The sequence below is a fragment of the Neodiprion virginianus genome, chromosome 5 (assembly GCF_021901495.1).
Source record: "Neodiprion virginianus isolate iyNeoVirg1 chromosome 5, iyNeoVirg1.1, whole genome shotgun sequence".
NCBI lineage: Eukaryota > Metazoa > Arthropoda > Insecta > Hymenoptera > Diprionidae > Neodiprion > Neodiprion virginianus.
Genome location: NC_060881.1, coordinates 17,570,808 through 17,595,456, shown reverse-complemented (window position 1 = coordinate 17,595,456; position 24,649 = coordinate 17,570,808). Strand labels below are relative to the sequence as shown.

The following is a 24,649-nucleotide window of genomic DNA, read 5'->3' as shown; positions in this document are numbered from 1 at the left end:
ACGACACCGATATTGATTACGATTATAAAATGGAAATTTCGAATTGACTGCTGAATAAAAAAAGAAAGAGTAATCTGTTTTAGTAAATTTTTAGAAAATAGTATTCTCACCGAAAAGAGCCATTGCAGAGTGAAATAAAACGATTCTAATAGATCTACAGGGATATTGAAGTGATTTGACATCTGTTTATTTTTCCAGTAAATATTTCGATTTTTTTGCAGGTTTTCGAAATCTCCGTACATCATGAATATAATAATTCCATAAATGCTCAATGTACGTTTATCTCGTAACAAAATTAATTGAAAGTATAGATTTTTCAGTCGAAAAACTTCCTTCTATAAGTAAAATGTTTTCCAAAATGCACAAAGATCAATTGCCTGTAACTATCATTCCTATATTATTTTAATTAACAATTCATTGTAATACATTCGATTATTAAAATATTTTCTGACTCTTCAAAAAATGTCATTTAATTTGAAGGAGAATCGGAACCTCGATATGTATGTAAAGTTAAAACCTCAAATCCCAAATCCACTTCCTACAATCCTCCGATATATTTTGGTCCCTGTGAATAAATCTCACTAATTTTTTCCAACGCAGAATCGTGACTTGGCTTGGAATTTCATCGGAAATCGATACGAGTAATTGCCTTATTATTAAGGTTGGTTGAATACCGGATCAGGTTCTACGAGCAATACATGGAGCATTCCATGCCAAATCGGCCAGATCTTGACCTCATGCCGTTTTTGACACGATGGAATTTTTTTTCGGTGTCACAAGTAGCAATTACAGCAGCTTCAACATCTTTTTTTATTCATCCCTCGTAAAATTCTAGTTACGATTATTCAAAAAATTCTTACGGAAACACATTTTTTTTTTTTTTTTTATTTTTGAATTATATACGGCTTTTTGACAATTTTTATACTTGCAAGAATGAGTATTCGAACGTTTTGGATATTTTTATGAAATTCCTTAATCTTTTCACCATATTTTGAATTAGTCCAGGTGAACAATTACCTCGCTACTTTTTTAGATTGTATATAGATAAAATAAAAAAGTATTCAAAATAACTACCTAAATTGTAGTACGAAAAGTCAATTTCATTTGCAAACAGATATCTGCAGATTGTATAAAATAAATTTTGAACAACGTTAATATGTCGTCTAAAAAAGGATCAATTTATTATGATTTATAATCGATAATTATTTTGCGTAATTTGTTTAACAACTTAATCATAGTATCTACGGATTTCGATTGCCAACAAAAATACCCATGATTATTCAATAAATCAGACGAATTGAAATTAGTCTCTAGCAAGGGATATTCGGATAACGATTTATCGAAAATATATATTTCCAACCGATGGAAATTTCCAATAACTATTTTTTCGCGTAATCAAATTATCGGATAATAAAGGATACTAGAGTTTCCGGTAACAGCTAGAAAACTAATTTTACATTTTGTACCTAGAGCTATATTTTTCGATTGTCGCAAAAAATGAAAATAGTCAAGGACTGAGCGGTGATCGTAACTAAAAATTTCTTTCGGTGTATAAAATGAGTTTTTCAATTACTGGATAATGATTCATGGCATTAGAATGATCGTACCAAAATTTATCAAAACAAGTTGACGGATTCACGGAAGACTGCCGGAAGAACTGCCGCTTAAAATAGTAAACCCATTTGTTTGAACCTTGAACGAAAAAATCGATGATTGATAAAAAATTAATCGCATGCAGCCGACGTCAAGTAAATGAGTTGAATCGATGCAAAGCTGGACGTAAAAGGAACTTGTGCAAGATATTGTTTTGAGGGGTAACACGACTGTAAAAATAAAAGAAAAGCCCTTTTTAGACAAGTTTTTTTTTCTTATCAATGGTCGTAAAGGTAATAAGATATTTACGGAAATTATCAAGCCCATATTTAAATATGATACAAAAAATAATTATCAACAAATATTAAAAAACGGCGACACTGGAGCCATTCTCGCGAGTCATGTTGAATTCTAAAACCACTTGATCTATATGTTAATAGCTACGGAAACACGTAGGGGAATTTTAAAAATATTGGTCTTGGTGTAATTGGCGAGCATTTAAATGAAAATGTTCAATTTTCGACCAAAAAAATTTCGACCACTTATTTCTTGATAAATAATGTTTGAATTAACTTATCGAAAATCCCCAACGCATTTCTGTAGCTATTAATACATACTTAGGTGAGGTGATGTTTTTGTTTTCTTCCATAAAAAAAAAAAAACAATAATTAAATAAATTGTGGAATTTTATGACGTTTACAGTCGTCTTATTCCTTAAAAAAAAAAAAACAAGAAAGCTTTACTTCCCTCCGTTTCCAGACAAAAAACCTTTAAATACTTATCATATTTACGACGTATAATTAAAGGGTAATAATTGATATCATTTATCGGTGGAATGTCGTAATATTGTAATAAATTCTATTAAGTGAGAGTCTGAGGAGGGGATTAAAGATGGCTGCCTGAAAACAGCTGATTGATTTTCGGCTCTGAAATAGCCACCTGCTCTTTGTTTTTCATCCGTGAAATATTCTTAAGAGAATATTTCTTCAGTTCTCCCCAATTTCGCTACGCTAATTTAACGCGACTAGAAATACACTCAACGCGCGCGAATCTATATTATTCAAATCCCCCGGTTTTCTTTCCAAGACAATTTCGTTTCTTCATTTTCAAACGATGTACTAGATTCTATTCATACCACGCACGCACATTTCTTACACAACTATCTGGTTGACTTTTTTTCTAGACAAATGTACTTTCCGAGCGACTATTTTCATTTTTTACCACAGTCGAAAAATATAGTTCTAGGTGGAAAATGAAAATTAGTTTTCTAGCTGTTACCGGAAAGTCTAGTATTATAGAATATCTAGTAGTCAATTCATGCAGCGTGCAAATAAGTAATTATTACGGGTGACAAAGAGCTGTTGACACAGTAATTTTAAACCGTATTGTTACACTCGATTAATTGTGAAGATTTGTAACGAAGAAAATTTCTGATCAAAGTGGAATCACCTATATAAATAAACAAATTAGAAGTATAAAGTCTTGAAGAAGTCGAACCTGACTTGAAAGAAAATATTTTCAATCTTTGATCGCAGTCTGTGGTTTGTTCGGAAATTCGTTTGTGCGTTTCGATTGGAAATTTATTTGGATATAAACGAACCGTGGACTAAGTAAACAAAGCTTTATCGATGCCAAATATATAATCGGTAAATTGAAGTGTTTAAAAAATATGTTTTAATTTGGAAAATAAGTAACTACTTGGTCGAATTAAAAATGTGAGAGGCGACAAAAGTCACACCACGGTTCTTATTTTCTATCTATGAAAAGCAGATTAGCAAATTTAAATTAACACTTGCAGACACGACGAGCAAAGGCAAACTTTGAAAAGAAGAATCTTAAAAATAAAATTGAAATAATAAATGCGAGACAAATGTGGCGCGCGTGAAGTATAATAGATGAGTTTTTTGTAGGTGCGCCTACCTCCCGTTGATTAAATGAAACACGTTTTGGGCCCAGATCCAAGTATTCGAGTTTCCTTTTTTTTTTTTAGCTTCTCGAAATTACAAAAAAATAAGAAACGCGTGTGGACTGAAAAATGTGTTTGTTTATCCAACAGATGGTGGGATTATATTTGATAAATGAGCTTAGCCACATTCTAAAAATGTGAATGAATGAAAAAAAGCCTCGAATGCAGAACTGGCAAAAATTTTAAAAATATTCAAGTGGTCCAACTTGAATAAAAAGCTTCATGTAGGTTATGGAGAAAAGTTCGAAGACTCTTTAGTAAGCTTCTTAATTCGTTGCCGGATGGGATTGAAAATCTTTGCGTCGCTGTAATCGAATCCTTTCCGATGAAATCCTAAAAATAGTTACTCCGAAGGCAACACTGGTCGAAAAAGAAGCGCGACGAGGAGTCGAAGGTTCCGGAAGCAGCGAATCGCTCATCGATGAGAAACGATCGTGATACCGAAGCGAGTAGCCGGGAGGAATTCGCAAAAGTTCGCAAATAGCAAACCACCAATCGTTCATCGAGGGAACTGAGTCTTCCAGATTTAAAGAAAACAGGGAAACTGATGAACTCGACTCAACGAGTATCGATGAAGTACTCGTGGCAATGTTGACAGCAATATTGTGCGAATTAAAAGGCAACTATGAAAGTCTTCGTTGGTTCTTCACCACGACTAAACATCGTAGTGTATCATCCTGATTTATAATCGATCGTACAGCAATGTTGTGCTAATCGAAGAACAACGACGAGTGTCTCGATTCGTTCTTGAGTAAAACCGAACGTCATAGTGCATAATTCTGATCTAAAATCGATCGTTCGACGATGTTGCGTCGATTGAAAAGCAACGATGAAAGTCTTCACTGTTCGTTCTTGGGTACAACCGAACGTTGATCCAAGATCGATGATTGGAACGGAAAGATAAAGAATATAAAATGAAACGATGTGTTTGAGCGACATTGTGAACCAAGAAATAACTTCTGAATTCGTCGCAGTTAAGATGACCTCAAGTGGTTATAACTATAGTGTATTAAGAGTTGTTATGGGGGTGGGGAAAAGTCCCTCCTTCTACTTGGCCGGCCGCTCTTTGGGGCCGGGTGGAATAGGTTCGTTGCTTGGGGTGATCAAGAGATGGAAGCTCTTGGAGATGGACGTTTCGGGCTCTGGAGTCTGGTCCAGTCTTCAGGAGTTGGTACGTCTGATGACCGCCACTTGACGAAAATTAAGAGAAAAAACGGTTGCGAGGTTATGTTCGATGATGTCATGGAAGTGATATCCTTAGATGTTCGATCGATTCTCGTTATTCCAAGTGAACGAGGATGTCGGCTGTTTGTATACATGCACCGATGAAACTCTATTTGAACCACAATTTATACAGAAATCTGGAGGATAACTTGTGAAATTTAATGTTCGTTTTGGTTCTTTGAATTCAAGTGATTTTGGTTTTAAACGGTGTGCTCAGTGATGTCACGTGTGAAGTGTGTTACAAATCGAAAACGCAGCTTTTCGCACGACAAAGAAATTTTCCAACAGATCCAGACCGAAACCGGCGGACCGATGAAGGTTTGTGAAGCGAAATATTTTGCTGCCTTTAAAGACGGAAAAATGTTGTTGATTTCAGAAGTGTCACCGAAGAATCGAATTGATGCTCGTGACGACTTCGAGAGAAAAGGGAACACGTCAAAACTTCCCTTAAAACTTCGAGTACCGATCAAAAGAATTTACCAAACCCTGATATCAGAAATTAATAGGACTATCAATGGAATATAAACCTCGATCAAATAGTGTCACGAATTAGCTACCGATTGTTTTTTTTTTTTTTTTGTCTGAAATTATTACCGCACAGCTCTTATTCTGAAATTTTTCCTACTTGTGCCGCAGTGAACCGATAATGGAGCTCAATATTTGTGGGTTGGGTAATATTTTTACTGCCATTTTACGTGTGACATAACCTCGCAACCTTCGAAAAGCTAAGCGAGAAAATAAAGAACTGTGTGATAAACTGCGTTGTTATAATCTCACCTAGTGGTTGAATGATGAAAAATCGTCCATAAGATAAAGTGATCGGAGAATCTGGCGTGATAAAATGTTCATAGCGCGAGAATTTTCAATAAAATGGCGACTATATGCAACTAATATTTCGAAAGATTTACTGAAAAAAATTCTTTCATGTTTAGAAAATTACTTTGTCATATTAAAAATAATGGTAATCGAGTCTTAAATTTTTGTCTTGCGAATGAATTTTAAGGTTATGTTATATCGGACAAAAAAATGCCGTAAGCATGTACAGGTACTCCCTATCCCAAAAACATCAAGCTCTATGACTTGTAACACAGTTTCACTGTAATACAAGTGATGAAATTTCAGAATAAGACCTTAGCGAGAATAATTCGAGGTGGGAAAACCCGAATGAAACCTCACGTGAGTAATTTTCAAATTTTTGTTTGTTATAATGCTTAAACGTGAATCTACGTAAAGATGAATCGGTAATTGCGATATTTAATTAGCAATTTTTCCCCGTACCAATGTAATTTCTGAAATTTTACGGTAAAAGCCATTTTTGCTGCGCGATAAGTAACTTTCATGATTTTATTTTACACACGAAGGTTTTACATGAAAATCCCTAATAAGAAGGGTTTGGTCCAAGAATATCTTGACACATACTATTCATTACTGTTTATTCAATTTGAGACCACATCTGTACCTTTAGTTTGAATTCAATTTGTGACAGTCATTCTTCCTGATTCCTTTGAAGTTATCGCAAAATCAGTTTGAAATTTACAAGACTGCGTATTTGAGATATATAATTCTCGTATTTGACCCACGTGTAATAATTTCTCATTTTTACGGTTAGAGTTCTATGAGATTGTTTATTTCTACATTGTTCCTAGACTTTGTAGACAGTGGATAGGGTATGAAAAAAGTATCTTAAAAGTTGTTGTAGCATCGGTCAAGTTTAAATGCTTCATCGTCTTCTACTTCTTTCAAATTGTTACAAAGGCAAGTATTTTTTTTGTAATACCTTGAAAACGTATGGCTCAAAAATAATTTTATTCTAGCATTTGAAAAGGGAAACTTTTCTGCCTTTCAAATATGGATTACAATCGCTAGTAAATGGGACCATTTGATTGCTTCAAGAGAAACTGTGGAATTGTTTCAAATTTTTATTTGAGGAAAATCGTCGCATAGGAGAGATTTTTGAGGTATAACATTTTTCGACGTTATCTGAAATAACGTTTGGAAACATATCTATTAATACAGTAAATCCGAACAGGCAGGATCGCATTTGCTTCGCGAAACTTGATTGATAATAAAAATTTCATGTCAATCAAAAAAGCTTGGAGTTTTATCGACGTGTCCTCTCGATTCGTTATCAAGATGTTATCAAGCTAGTGGAAATGCCGTACGTCGGTTCAATTCGGCCAAATTAGTAATTTCATTGAAAATGAACGAGTAATCAATCAAACGACAAATGTCACTAGAAATTGTCGAATTTAATCACGGAAATAAAATTATTCGAAATGCAGTTCTCCGTAATCGAGCTCAGCAATATCTTCTTTGTTAAGAAAATTAGACGGAAATCAGTCTGAAAAAAAAATTCAGCAAAGATAAAAAAAAAAGAAAAACCGTTCAAAAGTCTCTCTCAATGTTATTGATTGGCTAATTATAGTGAACATGAATAGAATACCATCCCTACTGTGCAACAGAAGTGATTCTAAGCTAATTGGAATAACACAAGTTAAGACGTTGACAATTTGAGAAAAAGGTTTTATAATTAGAACGTTCAAAATGCTTAAACTCTGGTGTTTTTGATTCGATTCCAATCCTCTCGGGTCTATTTTTCTCGCTGACCAATTCTCCAAAAGTTGTTCTGAATATGTATCCAAGAAATCGCACATTATAGTATAGTTATGTCATTGTTGACGAATATCTGTTGTATCGTATTTACAAAAATCCATTCGTATCCCTTTAGATACCATTAATCGTGAAATTTTTTTCATGCGATCTCTGAATATTTCTATGATGAACAAAATGAGCTCGACAAGATTAGAATTGGATAAAAAATATCAGATTTTAAGTATTACGAACGTTTGAACTGTTGAACATTTTTTCAAAAATAGATATATCTCAGCTTGGGATACAAGAATTCTCTCGGATTCATTTCCGCTTCATAGTGTAGATTTTTTTTTGTTATAAGTGTTCAGTATCTGCAGTGGAGAAAAACATTGCTGGAGATTTTTTAGTTGCCGATTTTTTCTTTTTTTAACTTGGTTCTTTCCGGAGAACAAGAATTTGGGTGAATTTGGGTCAAACGTGAAAAAAAAGGAGAAGAAAATTCAATTAGTCCACATAACGAACTACATACCTTGGAAAACTGCACTGAGAAAAATTTCATTTGTTACAGTAACTAGAAAAATTTGAAAGAACTGTTTCAATATTGATGGAATTACCAAAAACGAGGTACGGGCTATTCCGCGTCAACCGGATCAGTCATCTCTCAGATATTTTTTTAATTTGGCATGTGGATTGTGTAGGGGGAGTTAGATTTTTGTGCCAAAGCGCGGATCTCATAATGCAAAATTCAATTGTTTATTGACAATAACAAATTAGACTCCCATTTTTTTCAAAAATTCATAACTTTGGCAAAAAATTAGATACAATATATTTTTTTTTTTCAAATTACGCAGAAAGCTCCATAGAATTTAAAAAAAAAATGAAATGTTAAAAAAAAGTTGTTATCAATTGTTTATTTAACAATGAATTTTTCAAAGATTTTTAAAACAGTGACTGACACGGTCAAAAATTTTTTTTAAAATTCTGACATGTTCCTTAAACTGTACTACAACCTGTGAATTAATTCCAGAGGGGTGTTTTTCTTCGTTTTTGAGTTAAAAATCATTAAAGGTGTCGATGCGCATGAAATTGCGGCGCGCCGAGTCTCTACGTAATGGCGGGCGGCCGGTTGCCGTCCACCGCTACTCGCGGTGGCGTCGCAGCGTTATTTTAGAATCATTTTCACGATGTAGGACATGATTGAAGAATCTGAAAAAAATACTGTACCTTCACAAGGCCTGCTCAAAGCGATAAGCGAAGTTTCAAGAATGTGTTTTTATTTTGAAATAAGTAGCAAGTTATGTAATTATTATCATTTATGTGCACTCTCATGGTGTGTAACCATTATTTTGAATCTCTGTAATAAAAAAACGGTGAAAAACACATTCTTGAAACTTCACTTATCGCTTTGAGCAGGCCTTGTGAAGGTACAGTATTTTTTTCAGATTCTCCAATCATGTCCTACATCGTGAAAATGACTCTAAAATAACGCTGCGACGCCACCGCGGGTAGCGGTGGACGGCAACCGGCCGCCCGCCATTACGTAGAGACTCGGCGGGCCGCAATTTCATGCGCATCGACACCTTTAATGATTTTTTACTCGAAAACGAAGAAAAACACCCCTCTGGAATTAATTCACAGATTGTAGTACAGTTCAAGGAACATGTCAGAATTAAAAAAAAATTTTTTGATCGTGTCAGTCACTGTTTTAAAAATCTTTGAAAAATTAATTGTTAAATAAACAATTGATAACAACTTTTTTTTAACATTTCGTATTTTTTTTTAAATTCTATGGAGCTTTTCGCGTAATTTGAGAAAAAAAATATATTGTATCTAATTTTTTGCCAAAGTTATGAATTTTTGAAAAAAATGGGAGTCTAATTTGTTATTGTTAATAAAAAATTGAATTTTGCATTATGAGATTCGCGCTTTCGCACAAAAATCTAACTCCCCCTACACAATCCACATGCCAAATTGAAAAAATATCTGAGAGATGACTGATCCGCTTGACGCGGAATAGCCCGTACGCGAAACCATTTTGCGCTATTGTCGATCCTTTTTTGGTAATTGCAACGCAAAATCAGTTTCTGAGGTTTACTCTACTTTTTTAGTTAAAAAAGGCCATAACGTCAATTTATTCTTGCACAATCATTAAATTTTTGCAACAGTTGCAAGAAAATCTAGTAACAGCGATCGTAATGAGAAAGAATAGTAACGGATACCAGACTTTCCGGTAACAGCTAAAAAACTAATTTTCATTTTTTACCTAGAACTATATTTTTCGATTGTGTTAAAAAATGAAAAAAGTTAAGGTCTGAGCGGTATTCGAAACTAAAAATTTCTCTCAGTGTGCAACCAAAAAATCCTCGCAACAATTTGTAATCCACGTTGTCAAAAGTGTCGAAAGAAAATTGTATCCTTCTGCGATTAAAGTTACGACACACGCAAGGAACGTTTCACATAAATCTTAAGAAAAATATTCGCAATTATCAAATCGCTCGACTCATCAAGCTCAAATTTGATTCGAATTTTAATTTCATGGTTCTGGACGAATAGTCAAAATTTTAGAAATCCTCACGGATTCAAAGATACGAAACTTTTAAAGATCACCGAAGTATTCCACCAAGGATGGAAGCACCAGGATAATTGCTCGCATCAGTGCTTGGAAATCGCGTTCAATGTATTACAACGTTAAAAATCTCTTTCCGTCGATGAACGCGGAAATCGATGTACCAGGCAAATGACAATATTTCCCCAATTTCGATACGAATTCGGGATTCTATCCATCGGATCCCTGTTTCTTCAGACTCGCTCTCTACGAAACCGCTTCTGTTTCATCCAACAGGCATCGTCAACGCCACGCATGCTCTTTGGCCTTGCTGATGCACCTGCCGTCTTCCGGAGTGCAATTAATAACGCATTCGAAACGCCGCGCCACGAATCAGCGACGCGTTGGTCCATCTCAATGACGTTCCAATCCCGTCCGCTTCTATTTCAGAGTGCTTTGAGTCACGAAACGTGTTCTAGAAGCTTTAGTCGAGGATAGCCTTCCGTTTCTAATTATCAAGAAGCAAAGTTGTTGAAAAGTAAAACAAACAATTTACTATTCAGATCTTAACACGTCTTCTTCAAAGATATACAATCCGTTTGGATGAGGGTCAAGTCGTGGATAATTTTCATGAGTTTTTTCAAATTATTCAAAAAAAAAAACATATTTTCTACAAATTGATGTCCCTGTTGTGAAATATTAAACATCGCGACATTGCACTGACATTGATGGCAATATTGGATTAAAAACGGCAAGCATCCTTAACGGCGAAATTTTTCAATTGCCATCTCAACTACTGTTCCAAGAGTAAAACAGCCGGCAATATTGATAAAACGTACCGTGATATTAAAAAATATTAATCGTAATTTGTATTAACATTTAGACTCGGAGGCAAACAACAGATGAATTAACGAAACACGGTCTTCTTATATTATAACGAATGAATCAAGCACTGAGTATTATCGAAATCGACACATTTCTGACCGTACTCAAAAATATCACAAGGTTTTTTGACAATACATAACAAATAAATCAAACTCATCATTGAAAAAAAATTATCTTCAAAAGGTTGATCGTTGTGTTTGAGAAAATTCAAATCGTTCTACATGGTGTGCAGTCGATGTAGTTTTTCTTCGATCACAAAATCGATACCATACCGATTTACAATTTTCTCCGAACGCAATGTTGTTTTGGAATTTTTTCAGAACACTATTATCATATCGATTATCCCTTTGACATCGATGATTTTCGAATGATAGGTCTGGGCTAGCATGGAAAATTCACCGAAATATGAATTTGTTAACGTCAAGCTTTGCATGGAATTCCGAAGACAGTTGTATAAAAACATCTTCATTGTATACGACAGTAAGTTGTCAGCAATTGCTAATCATACGAAAGCCACTATCTAACATTTCGTTCACCGCGGACTGTTTTACCGACGGATTGATTCGTGCACTGATCCCCCTTTCGGGCGGTGCGGGAACTGAAAGTAATTATGGATTCCGATCACTTCACAATACACGATTATCATAGGTGGCAAATTTTGATATTTAAATTTTAATGAAAAAAAAAAAAAAAAAACGATTTTTAGGTGACTGTGTTTGGCATTTTATGATAAATATATGACAATAGTGAAAACAAGTTACATGTATAGCTTTATTTTATAATCCAAAAAAACATCTTATTTCTGATAACGATGCATATTGATTGCATGCTAGTAATTTGAACGTATCAATCGGTTTAGTAGCACATTTCTTAACAATAGTTTCGGTCGGTAAGAATCGAATCCAGCATATCCTTAAAAACATAAACTGTTGCCATTTGCCAAAGAGAATGGCGATGTGTGGTGAATTTACGAATGCAGGAAAACGACTGGAAAAAATGTTATGCAATTTCACTGCAAGCACCTAACTTACTCTTTGCAATGATTTTTTCTTTTTCTTGGATATTTACGTTGGAAAAAAAAACGCGTTTCAATCAGCTGCGTATCCAGAATTTTTCTTAAACGTTGTTTTTCAAAGGTTCACTGATTGTGTCGAGAAATTTATACTACATTTATTACTCAAGCTGCACTTATTGGTTATTTCAAGATCGCTACGTTTAACAAGAAATATAGTTTCATACATCAACTATTCTGACAGGTAATTCTCCTGATTATATTTAGTGACAGATGTGAGTAGAAAATTAGTATCTGTACAACGATTACAAAATAAGATTAGCGTCGTGTTTCGCTCGTGATCAGCTCAAATATTTCATTGAATAAATGAACAGTCGTAGAAAAATACGAGATTCTATAGTGGCAACAGCTCCATCGAGAAATGTCCTTAACTGACTATTTTTATTATTGTTAATAACCAAAAAATATATTTCTAGGTACAAAATGAAAATGAGTTTATTTATCTTATCCTAACCAGAATATCAATTATGTGTCGCTAGTTCTTTTCATTTCGACCACTCTTACCATATTTTCTTACTATGGTTACCATAATTTGATTCTAACGTGACAATAAATTGACGTTAAGATATTGTTTAGCTGGAAAAACAGATTTAACGTCGCAGTAACTGGAGAATCTGAGAATTTAATACTGAATACTGTAATTACAGTGAATAGTTACTTGTAAAATATATTTTCTAGTAATTCGAAAATGCTTAAACCGTTCACGTAACGAAACTTTTTACCATAATTTTCTAGTAACTGTAACAAATCAATTTTTTCTCAGTATAAAATTGTATAAAATAGTACCTAATTTGCACTAAATGTCTCGTACTAATTGCAAGTATTGATTTGTAACAAAAATAACTGTTCATCTGTCAATGAACTGAAAAAATCTTCAAGAGGATCGTGAGTTGAATTTTCAGGTTTCTTCGTAATTCCAACAATATTAAAACAGTTTTTTTTAACGATACCTGTTTTACTGAATTTTTCTAGTTACTGTAACAAATGAAATTTTTCTCAGCGTGGTCCGTGAGTGAGATTGCATTTGACTGCAATAACTAAGCGCATAAAAAAGTGGAAGATTTATCGTCTGCACGATGCGTAGGTGCAGCAGTAACGAAGTAAAAGACGCGGTCTTGCACTTGCCTGCATCTGTTAAACACCGAGCTGAGGGTCAGAGATGCGCCAAAAATATAATTCGCTAGCCAGAAGACGCCGCGACGCTCGTTGGATGCTGGATAATTTTGCACTCTGCAGCATGAGACGAAAATACGCCACGACACGAGGCGCATACCTCGGCGTGTGATTTCTTTTTTCTAAAACCATGCACAGCCCTGTACAGTCGATGCGAAAATCCCGATTTACGCACGCGTAATGGGGAATAAATTCACAACTCGGTACTCTCCGAATTTCAATTGCAAGTAATTTTTTTGCTCACACGTGCGCACTGGTCGTGTAATGAGTATACATTTTTAAATCGCGCGCCATTTCTCCGTCACAAAAAGTTGACAATCGATTCACGGTAATCTTAGACGGAAATTGCCGAACTGATCCGAACCAGGCCGATTGTTTGTTTGAATATTTAACGACAAATCGGTAACAGAAACAAATTGTTTACGAGTCGTAGTGTGATTCAAACTCGAAGACAAGCTTTTATAATATAAGTTCATTGTCAAACTGATGTTTTTTTTGTCTTATTTGGTGTTATTTTCACCATTTTTATATGCATAATACGAAGTATTTGTGACAGCCACATTCGCAAAATATTGGCACGATTTTTGCGAACGTCAGGAAATATGCGTATGTTCGTTACGTGACCGTAGAAGTTAGTCACTTATTGTTAGAACAATCTCGTTTCTTACAGTTGCCAGAAGCTTAGGCACCGAAAAGTGTAATAACACTAAATGGCAAGGTGGCCGTTATTTCGACTTTGACGAATTTGTTTCCAATCTCATCCTGAAAATACACTCAAGGTGTGCAAAAAAATGTTTCTAAGGTTTGAAAGCACTCGGATAATTTTAGCCCATGCCACCGAGCGATTGAAATTCTAAACGAAAAATACATATTGTATTTCTTCGATGCCAATATTCAAATATTTCTAACACACATAGTATCGATGAAAAATGTTTGTAACATGGTGCAATCTTTGAGCATATTGTGAGATGTGAAATTAAATTTTTGCAAATTTTTTTGATTTATGATTGAAAAATATCGAACGATTGAAAACAATTATCCTTAATATCTTCGTAACTTTTGTAAGTAAAAAAAGCACAGTTTTCACTGCATCCGGCGTTTCTTGAATATTTGATATATATCTGTAGTCCGATAGTTGAATTTCAAACGGGTCAAAAATTAGTTTCAAATGTTGAAGAGTGATGTCCTGAAAACGATTTGTGGTAATTAAAAATTCTTATAAGATGAAAATTCGACGGTTTAAGGGATGTGTTATTTCAATTGGAATGTTAATTTCTTTGTGTAATGACCTCGAAGATCTCAAGATCGTTGTGGTTTTTCGAAATCGAATAGACAATTTTTATTTTCACGCCGTTGTACCGCGGATTGTGAATTTAAAAAGAGTAAAATTATCCTCCGAGAATAGATTCGCTCGGAGTCTCGATGTTCGGGAGATGAAATTTTCGGATAAACAAATACGCTCTGACCAGGCATTTAATTGAAAGCTTGCATGAAATCCGCAAATTGAAACGACCAACAAAAGATCTGACAGCTGACGCGTTACGCCATTGATTATGTAGTGATGTTTTTCATTTGATACGCTTTGCTATAGATAGAGCACCGCCTATACTCAAAGAAAAGTTTATTCAAATGAAACAAGATTACTGCAAATTTAACCAATCTTTGCATATCCTTAAAGTCGAACAAGTTCTCATTCAATTTTAAATAATGTTAGCTGCAAAAAAAATATTTCTCTAAATCAACCAAAGATGTCAAAAATGTCATTTTTTTCTTCTCGTGCAATCAAACAAAACTTTGATTCTTCTGACGTTGAAACAATATATTTTACGCTTCGGATTGAACTATAAGGTATTCGAAAAAAATGTAACTGGTTATAATAGATGAGTTTATTTTTCCGACTAGAATTCTCTACTTAACCTTTCGATTGAAATTTGTTTTTTTTTTCTCTGTGTCCTCAGCTTCGTTCGATAATACTCAATAATTTTGAATGCGGTCTGTAACCTCATTTCTTGATACACCAATACAACGAATCTCACAAGCGCCGATTCATCTTCCTTCTTCCATGCAGGCACATTAGCCTCTGTTAATGAGGAAGAACTCGAGCAGATGAGTAAAAATATCAACGAATATATTTCGGGAACTCTCATCTCAATGTAACATTTTGTACAATTCGAATGATAATTTCTTTTTTGAAAAGGCAGGTTTATTGAGACAAATTTACTAAATTTTTTGTGAAAATTTGTGTTCACAAAACGTTGTTATTACAGCTTTAGTCCTGGAAGTCTAGATTGTCCGAATTTAAATGAAAAAAAAAACCCGGACCTTGACACAAAAATCTATTTTCACGAGAATCGATACTTTCTGTTCATTTTCTACGAGATGGTCACACATTGAGGATCTACCAAATTCATTGATACGCAATCTATAAGAGTTTTCTTGAAAATCCCCCGCAAAAAAAAAAATTCTTAAATTAAAAACAATCGAGCGTAGATATCGACTTTTCATTTCAAATCGTTGTTTAAGCAATCGAAAATCAAAGTGATTCGATCTTTCTAATTTGACGCATTGTTTCATCACATCATTGTCCGTAAATATTAAATTTTTCAAGACAGTTGCACGGCTATTGAATTTGATGAGAGAACCGGCATTGCAACTTTTAAAAAAAAATTTTGTTTCGATAAAGTGAATAGATGAATAGTTTTCCTAACAAAAATTGTGGCAAAACAGTCATCGTGGAGTAAAACCTGAGAAATTAACTAGATTCAACCATTTTAATGCGAGTGGAAACGAATATCTACGAATAATCCCTTCGTTTACAACTTTGGTATTTATTATTCTCGAATATTTAAAAAAAATCGTCCCAACTTCCGAATATATAAATTTGATAGAATCTCGATGTTTGACTATCGCGTAATTATTTGAAAAAAAAAGAAAAAACACACACACACTGACTGTGAGAGAAATTTTTAGTTCCGGCTATCGCTCTGTCCTTAACTATTTTCATTTTTTACCATAATCGAAAAATATAGTTCTAGGTACAAAATGAAAATTAGTTTTCTAGCTGTTACCGGAAAGTCTAGTATCCGTTACTATTCTTTCTCATCAGGATCGCTGTTGCTATATTTTCTTGCAACTGTTGCGAAAATTTAATGCTTGTGCAAGAATAAATTGACGTTAAAGCCTTGTTTAACTAAAAAAGTAGAGTAAACCTCAGAAACTGATTTTGCGTTGCAATTACCAAAAAAGGATCGACAATAGCGCAAAATGGTTACGCGTATCTCGTTTTTCGCAATTCCAACGATATTCGAACAGTTTTTTTAAACGATACCTGGATTACTGAATTTTTCTAGTTACTGAAACAAACGAAATTTTTCTCAGTGCGGATATGAACAAAAATGTTCAATTAATCGAACGATCGCCGAGACGAATATTTTTGAGACCCACACTTTTTTCACCGCCATTCTGCGACCGGATGTTCCCCCTTATGGCATGAGCGCAGTTCCCTCTTTAACATAACCGTTCCACAATCCTCCGTAAGACATCAGACTTCTCGTTTTACACACCCTCCAGACTTTCGAGAAGCTAAAAAAACACTCAAACATTTGGACCTGGGCCCATAACCTGTTCGATTTTATTCACAGGAGCCGCTTCGCGAAAGAAACTATTTATCGTACCACCAGGCTTAGCACCTGTGTCATTAGTCCGCTTCGCTCTGATCTTGAAAATAAGTCACACGTCAAGAACCACCCAGCGGCAGGACCTTGGCATTGAAGACTGAGTTTATCAATTATATTAACCTACACTGGGGTGTTTCAAAAATAAAAAAAAAAATCAAATTCTTCTCAAATTTGGATCAAAATTTCGACCGATTATCTCAAATAAAATACCTCAGCCAAATATGAGCTCTTAATATTGATATTTTGAGGTGTCTATTTTTTTTCCTTTCATTTTTTATTCAAAAATCACACAAAAAAGTCGGAAAATTTTTGAATTCTTTTTTATCGTTATTTTCGGATTGTTTTATTTTAATTCGTTGTTATTGTTACAGGAAATTTTACGCTTTATGAAAAAAGTAACGACGAACGGATAGAATTTTCCTTACGCTAACCGATTAAGGATATTCGAGACTTAATATTTATAGGCGAATATCTCACAATTGTTTAGAGTTGGGAAAATTTTGTATGAGTACTTTTTTATAGACCGTAGAATTTCCTATAAGAATCTGTATTTAGACAGTTTATAAGTCAAGCCGTTTAAGAGCTAAAAAAAATTCCAAAATTTTCCCATTTTTGGAAAAAATCAAATAGGCACCTTTGATTATCGATTTAAGTGTTTTTAGATCTCATATTTGGCTGAGATATTCAATTTGAGATGCTCTACCAAAATAGTGATTTTTTTTTCAAAATTTTTCGGTACACTAACTTACACCAGGGAAGAGTTTGTTTGAATTCAATAAAATTTCTCAAAAATCAACAGTTTTAGGCATCTCTATACAGGGATGACAGGGGAACAATGAACCCCCCAAAAATGTTGGAAAAAAAAACCATTTTTTTTTTAATATTCAGATATGAAAGGATTATTTGATATGTGTTTAATCGAAGTATGCAATGTATTTTTTGGAAATAACAAATTTTTTTAAGATTTGAAAAAAATGATGATTTATTGTTAGACAAAGGCCATTTGCTCTGGAATATAAATTTTGTTTTTGTCATACATATTGATCGATAATCAATGATTCATTCGATACAGGTAGAATTAATGGATGCAGAATTATCTAAAAAAATTTGCAACATTTTTGGATTGGTTCGTCGTGTCTCGAAAATTTTTGAGTTTTTTTTTTCTCCTTTATGGGAAAAAATTGATGAATTTGAGATAGATCAAAACAACTTGTACCCGGTGCTCAAAAGCCACAAAAATAATAAGTCGCCTGGTTTCCTCTACAGTTTATTAAAAATTCATATTTCATTGAAAATAATGTATTTTTTTATTCTTCTCTGTGTAAATGCCTGGCTTTTTTCGGTACATTTTTTTGTAACAAAGAAAGAAGATTTTTTGCATATTCTGGAATTGTACAAGACCTCGATTACTTTGAGTACGTTTTGGCTTCGGATTGAACCACCGGCTTAAAACAAATATCGTTTCACATTAAACAATTTATTCCTTCGATTTTAGTAAAACGATAACTTTTCACTCTCGTGGCCGCTTACGTAATAACTATCCCCTATTTACCGGCATTAAATACAAGTTGAAAATGTAACATTTAGTACAGGAAAGTATTGAAAACCAAACACGCAAGAAGCGATCAACGTAAAACTCATAACAATCCATCTGTTTCCACTGCAAACGATATTACTTCTAAAAAGAAAAAAAAAAAAAAAGAAAAACCAAAGCATATTTTGTGTAGACAAAATTAAATCCGTTATGTAAGAAGTAGCGGAGCACGTTGAATAGAATCAAATATATTATTTAAAAATGTTCGGGAATAAATAACATTTAAAAATGGAGGCGTGCTCAAATCGCGCCAGCAGCTTATTTCTAGTACATATAAATATCGAATGTGTGAGATTTCGTTGTCGGAGGAGGTGAATTATTTCCCTCGATACGAGTAACGGGCGTTGCAAGCGATTAGCTTAGAATTAACGTCGAACTTCGCTTCGTCCGACAACCTACTTGGAGAAATTCTTTTGCCAAAGCTCGTGTCTGTCAGAGGCTTATTTTTTTACCCATTTTTTGTTGCGCGCCAAATTATGTCATGCTTTTGAAAATAAATTGAACTTGGAAGCTGTCAAGACTCGAGTTTGAGTGACGGATGGTTAGCCACCGGTATAGATCGGTGTCGTAATGAGGAAGACCGCGGAATTCGTGGAGAAAAACAGGCTGCTGACTCTCTTTAAAATATCTTTTTTTTTCGCGAATGACCGCACAGTGATTGTAAAACAATAATTACATTTTTTCGCAATGGACATATAAGATTTGTATTTTAATAAGTGCGTAACGCGTACAAGTCTGAAGGATTGGAAATGTTGCAGAGATTTAATTTTCAAGCTTACATTTTCTAATCCTGTATCACGAGATTGATATTTTGATCGATACAAGGGATGTGAGTCATAAGTATATTGCAGAACAGCGTTGACCAGATATCAAGAGATTTAGTAAGCTATTGAAAGTTTGAAAGAGGTAAAAAAGGCTAGGATTGATTAGTTCTTTCGTTACTTCCTCACGAGGTCCGTTTTGATTCATTTGTCGAGTAAACTTGGGAAGGTGATCGCAAAGTTTTGAGAAATTCAGAGATTATGAATGTGCATATCCGTTGAGGGTGTTTTTCGTTTGGAAAATTTCAACAGACTTTGTTTTCATCGCTTACACCTCAAAAACTTGTACATTCCAAGGAAGTAATCCTCGTCGAAGGATATCTCGTAAGTTTAATTCTGAAATAAGTTCACTCTTCGCATTTAAATAAGACGTTTTTGTTTTTTCAATTTTCACCGCTCAGCCGTATTTTATGGCACTGACTTGATCACGTATACTTTTTGTAAAGAATTAAAATTCCGTACAAAACTGTCCATCGAGCAAACTCTGCAGTTCGGATGGTTCGAAAGTTACGAGTCCCAGGAGTCGACTTCTTGCACAAATTCATCGCTGAACGTTTTTGGTGGTTAAATCATTGACTTTACGACAAAAACTGTAATGATACTTTTCAAGGTCATTCAATTTTCTACACAATGCCCGCGTGATGAGTTTTGTATCACTGAACGCGACTAAACGACGAGACTCGAATAAAAAAATGTTATCATTCCAACGTTATTCAAATATGAAAACTTCAAATTCCGAGAGCAAGCTGTTAAAATTGATGATGATTTTTCAATTTGCTAAGTTGGTACATCAGGTTTTTTAGGTAGGAACGAAAAGAAGAAGAAAAATTGCTTTCCAACTAAGCATCCCGGTATTCAAACACGTGACGTTGCTTACGTTGTCAGTTTGAAAGAAAAGAAAAAAAAACGGAAGACCTACGTTGATTAGGTAACATTTAGGTAGGATAATATGTTGGCTAGGTGCCAACGTTGTGGTAAATAGAAGTTACGTTTCGGAGCTGAAAATCCCTAGACAACGAACGTGGACGAAGTATTGATCAGGCACCTTCGGGTGACCTTTATTCTTGAGCGCAGAATCCAGCCACAAGCCAGTGAAACGCGACCTACAGCAACCCGGCTGTCCTACAGCTGATGCCCAGGCAAACCCCCGCGAATACGATACCTACCGATTCTGCATTACGCGTATTTGCTACGTCTGGAGTCATGGTCCGGAAGGAGGAACGAGAAGTTGTCGCTTCCTGCTACAATTTGCATCGCGACGAATGATCGGGAATTTTTGGGTGGGGGTAAAAATGTGGGAGGGTCAGACAATGGAAGAGCCAAAATATCGAATTGAAAAAAAACGTAAAAATCCGATTTGTGGAAGGATAAAATGTAGGAGGTTCGAGTACGGAAATGTCAGAATGTACACTGAGAAAAATTTCATTTGTTGTAGTAACTAGAAAAATTCAGTAAAACAGGTATCGTTGAGAAAACTGATTGATTATTGTTGGAATTACGAAAAACGAGGCACGCGTAACCATTTTGCGCTGTTGTCGATTCTTTTTTAGTAATTGCAACGCAAGATCAGTTTCTGAGGTTTACTCTACTTTTTTAGTTAAATAAGGTCTTATCGTCAATTTATTGTTGCACAAGCATTAAATTTTCGCAACGGTTACAAGAAAATATGGCAATAGTGATAATAATGAGAAAGAATAGTAACAGATACTAGAATTTCTGGATATAACTACAAAACTAATTTTCATTTTGTACCTAGAACTGTAGTTTTCGATTGTGGTAAAAAATGAAAATAGTTAAAAACTGAGCGGTAATCGGAACTAAAAATTTCTCTCAGTGTACTAATTTCAAAGTGTGAAAAACTGAAATCCAGAATCGTTAGGATTAATGAGAATATGATTCAACTTTCGATATTTTGAGTTTTCTTTACTTCGACTTTGTACATTTTTTAATTTTGTGAAACAAATTTTGGTGCCTTTGAAAATTCGATATTGTGACCTTTTCGTTTTCGCATATTTTTGCATCCACCCCTACACCACATTTTTCACGGTTGTATTACAGAACTACGAATTTCTCAAAAATGATCGAAAATCTTACGAATATATGGATCGATTTTTTAAACCTTGACAGATCAACAAAAAATTACATAATTCAATTCGCATAGTAGATCTCAAGGATATCTGAGGAGATAGAGAGATTGTTGCGAACTGTGATTATTCTTTCAGATCACTGGCTATTCGTTACCAGAGTTTTGAAACATCCTACTGACGAATCGCTAGCGACAACTGTACGAAATTATGATGAATTCGGAGTAAAAAATTTCTAAGATTTTCTAAAAAAATATCAAATCAGTTTTAAACACGATCGTAGTCTTCGAATAAAATTTTTCCTTTTTGTAACAATAATCGTTGAAACAGATGTCAATTTTTGTAAAATTCTGGATTCAAAGAAACAAGCTCAAATTTGTTTTTCCTAAGACTGTTCACTCACTGTAACCAGACAGGATCAAAAACATATGAGAGATTCTACAAATCCATCGAAATCATACTCGAGACATGAGGATAACCTTCTAACGCTGACATACCATTCGCCAAGTACTTGACTTACTTTCGGTGAATTTCTCTTGTGGACGACACGCGACATCTGGCGGTGGTTTAAGAACAGTATTTCATACTCTCTCGCAAATATTCCTAATCCTATAGTGAATTATTCTTAGACATTCATTTTCTACGAAATTCTATGGAAAAAAATTTTTCCATTTTCGAGTTTATTGATTTCCTCAACACTTTTTAGAAATCACGATTTTCTTCAACTACCCCCGTGAAACTATCATTCTTTCTAATTAAATTGTAGATTTTTTGTACGAATTTGTAGAGTTCCCCCAGAGTTCGTGAAATTTTTTTCCCTCCTTAAGACTAGTAGATTTTTACATTTTTGCTCCCAAAAAACTATCGATTATCATAATTTTTCGCCTAAGGTCTTGCTATTTTACAAAAATCAACAAAGTTTTATTTTCAGTAAAAATTGTTGTTTCAAGTATCGCGACGACGTAGTTTTTAGAAATTTGAATTTTTATTTTGTTGCGACTAATTGCAGACAGTTTCACAAGAAAAAAAAAAAGAAAAGATTCCCCCTGCAGTAAAAATTATTCTCACCATGGCCGCGAGTTTTCCAAGCTCATTTGATGACCGATTTGTCTCTTGCTTTTGGTTCTTTATCACAGACAGCGTGGTAGCTCACAAATTAATGCATATATTATCCACCATAAGCCTGTCGAGTTATCTCATCGCGTGACTGACATTCAATCTGGATTTTGCTGGGCTCACTATACGACATTCGTATCCGAGCAGGGAAAGGAAGGAAAAACTTGCGTGCCTGTCGGAACCACCCGTCACTACCAACCAGAGCTCTTTAGATCCAATTTGTTGATATTGATTAGCAGAGCATCGAGACAAATATACGTGACATCTTCCACAAGCCTTAAATAATACCTATTCGCTCCAAAACATTGTACGGAAAGTAGTTACAGCTACGGTATCAGTTATTTCCTCAAATAAAACTTCACCCAGTTTTCTTCTACTCTTAAGGGGGTATTCTAGTGTAGAAATTTGAAAAAATCGATTTTTTTTTTTTTTTTTATATTTTCAAAGCTTAACCTTTCAAGAATGTGTCCTTAAAAGGACAAGTCAAAATTTCAATTATTTTCAGAGATATAGCCATTTTAGTGACACGTCTTCAATACTGGCTCGGCTGGAACGAATTTTACTCGAAACTTTAAACGCGTTTTTCTCAAAACTACATTTTTCAAAACGGTTGACATGATTTCTCAAGTTCTATTGAACCGATTTACTTGAAATTTGGTGAGAATCTTCTCAATACATGTCTCTATCGCACGAACTATTATTATAACGAAATAATAATTTTTACTATTTTTAAAAAATTCAGAAACGTCCAAAAAAGTCAAAAAAAACGTATTATTTTTTCGGACAGCCGTAATTTGGCAAAAAAAAATTTTTTTTCGACTTTTTTTTAGTTAGTACGATAGCTGCATTTATGTAGATTAATAATCTTTTTTTTTTTTTTTTTCTGATTTTGAAAATGCTTGCAATCGTGACAACATTGGCGCGCCATTTTTTTTGTACCCCCCACTTCAACAACTCATAGCACTTTCAATTTTGTATTTTTTGACTTGTTTTTTTTTTTGTAATCGTGAAATAATAATAAACACCTGATAAAAAAATGGATGGTAAAAATATTTTTTGTTTTTTGTTTATAGCACTTCAAAAAACACCTCAAATTCATGTCTCTACACTAGAATACCCCCTTAAGATACCTTTGAATTACCATTAGGCAATATCGTCCCTTCGAACTGGTTATTCAAATCAAAGTCACTCTTACATTTTCAAGTGAAAATTTTATTCTGCTCTTCAAGCTCCACCTATCATAAATAAATCGGCCCCCTTTTTGATTCTTTTTTTTTTTTTTGTTACCGATAAACTCAGGAAACAGCGAACCAATTCACACGAAATTTCTACCAATGTGCAACATCAGTTTACTCGGGTGGAAAAATGCTGCCATCAACTGGGCTTAAATCGTCAGCCGGTCGATATCAGAACATGTTATTTGTTGTTATAAAAAGTAAAAATCTAATGAAAATTTTGAAATTACGTTTTGACCGGTGTAAAGGCGAAGCGGCATTGAAGTATCTAATATATAGCCATGAGACGAAGCTTCGAGTATATGGCAAGTTAGCCTGTGTTTCCACAACAGTCAACCTGGTGGTCTAACATTACTGTCTCAAATTTCAAAGCTGTCCGAGCACAGCTTGGCATGGATGCAATGAAATGAGACCAATTGCAATACGATCTAGGTGGTATAAATTTCAAAGGTACTTAGAACAGATCCACCTTTGGCCCTTTTTTCTTCGGGGGAACTGAAAAATATTATTCACAATAATTGTTGTATTTGATTAAGGAGCAATTGAATTAGTCCCGTAAAGATACTTTTTCACTTATTTAAGAATAAGAAAACTATAAATTCAGTAACTGCATCACTTTGTTGATGTCTTGAAGAAAGAAATGGCAAGAGCTGCACACATCGTGAAAACGAATCTTATCGTCAAATTTTGGTAAAATATCTGTAAAAAAAACTTGGGGGAAATTTAGTAAACTAATTCTTGCACAAATTCAACAAATACATGCATAATTTGTTTCTGCATCCCGAGACAATTACGTGTTTGATGAAATCTATTCACCAAAAATCCTGGCTTGTTTTCTCTCCGAAACTATTTTTTTGCCACATCGTACAACAGTTTTGATAAATTTATTTAACAAAATTATCGTGGTATATTTTTTTTTTTTTTTTACGATTCTCGACAGTTGGTCGTATAATTTTATGTTCCACTGTAATTTCATTTGTACGTTATTTTCTTGAGAAGATCAAGTGATGTAATGAATAAACGACATCCCGATTCCTTGTTGCAAGACGAGTTAGAGATACGCGAAGAAATT

At 34.3% G+C, this 24,649-nt stretch overlaps 1 long non-coding RNA gene across 1 annotated transcript in view; it reads right to left on the bottom strand.

Annotated features, from left to right (window-relative positions):
* The window catches only part of LOC124304529 (uncharacterized), a 25,860-nt gene extending 1,211 nt beyond the window's left edge, over positions 1–24,649 (bottom strand). The window contains exons 1-3 of the long non-coding RNA XR_006908214.1: positions 24,639–24,649; positions 20,870–20,876; positions 18,936–18,938 (exon numbers count right to left, since the gene is read on the bottom strand). This is a non-coding gene — a long non-coding RNA (uncharacterized LOC124304529). The remainder of the gene's footprint in view (positions 1–18,935; positions 18,939–20,869; positions 20,877–24,638) is intronic.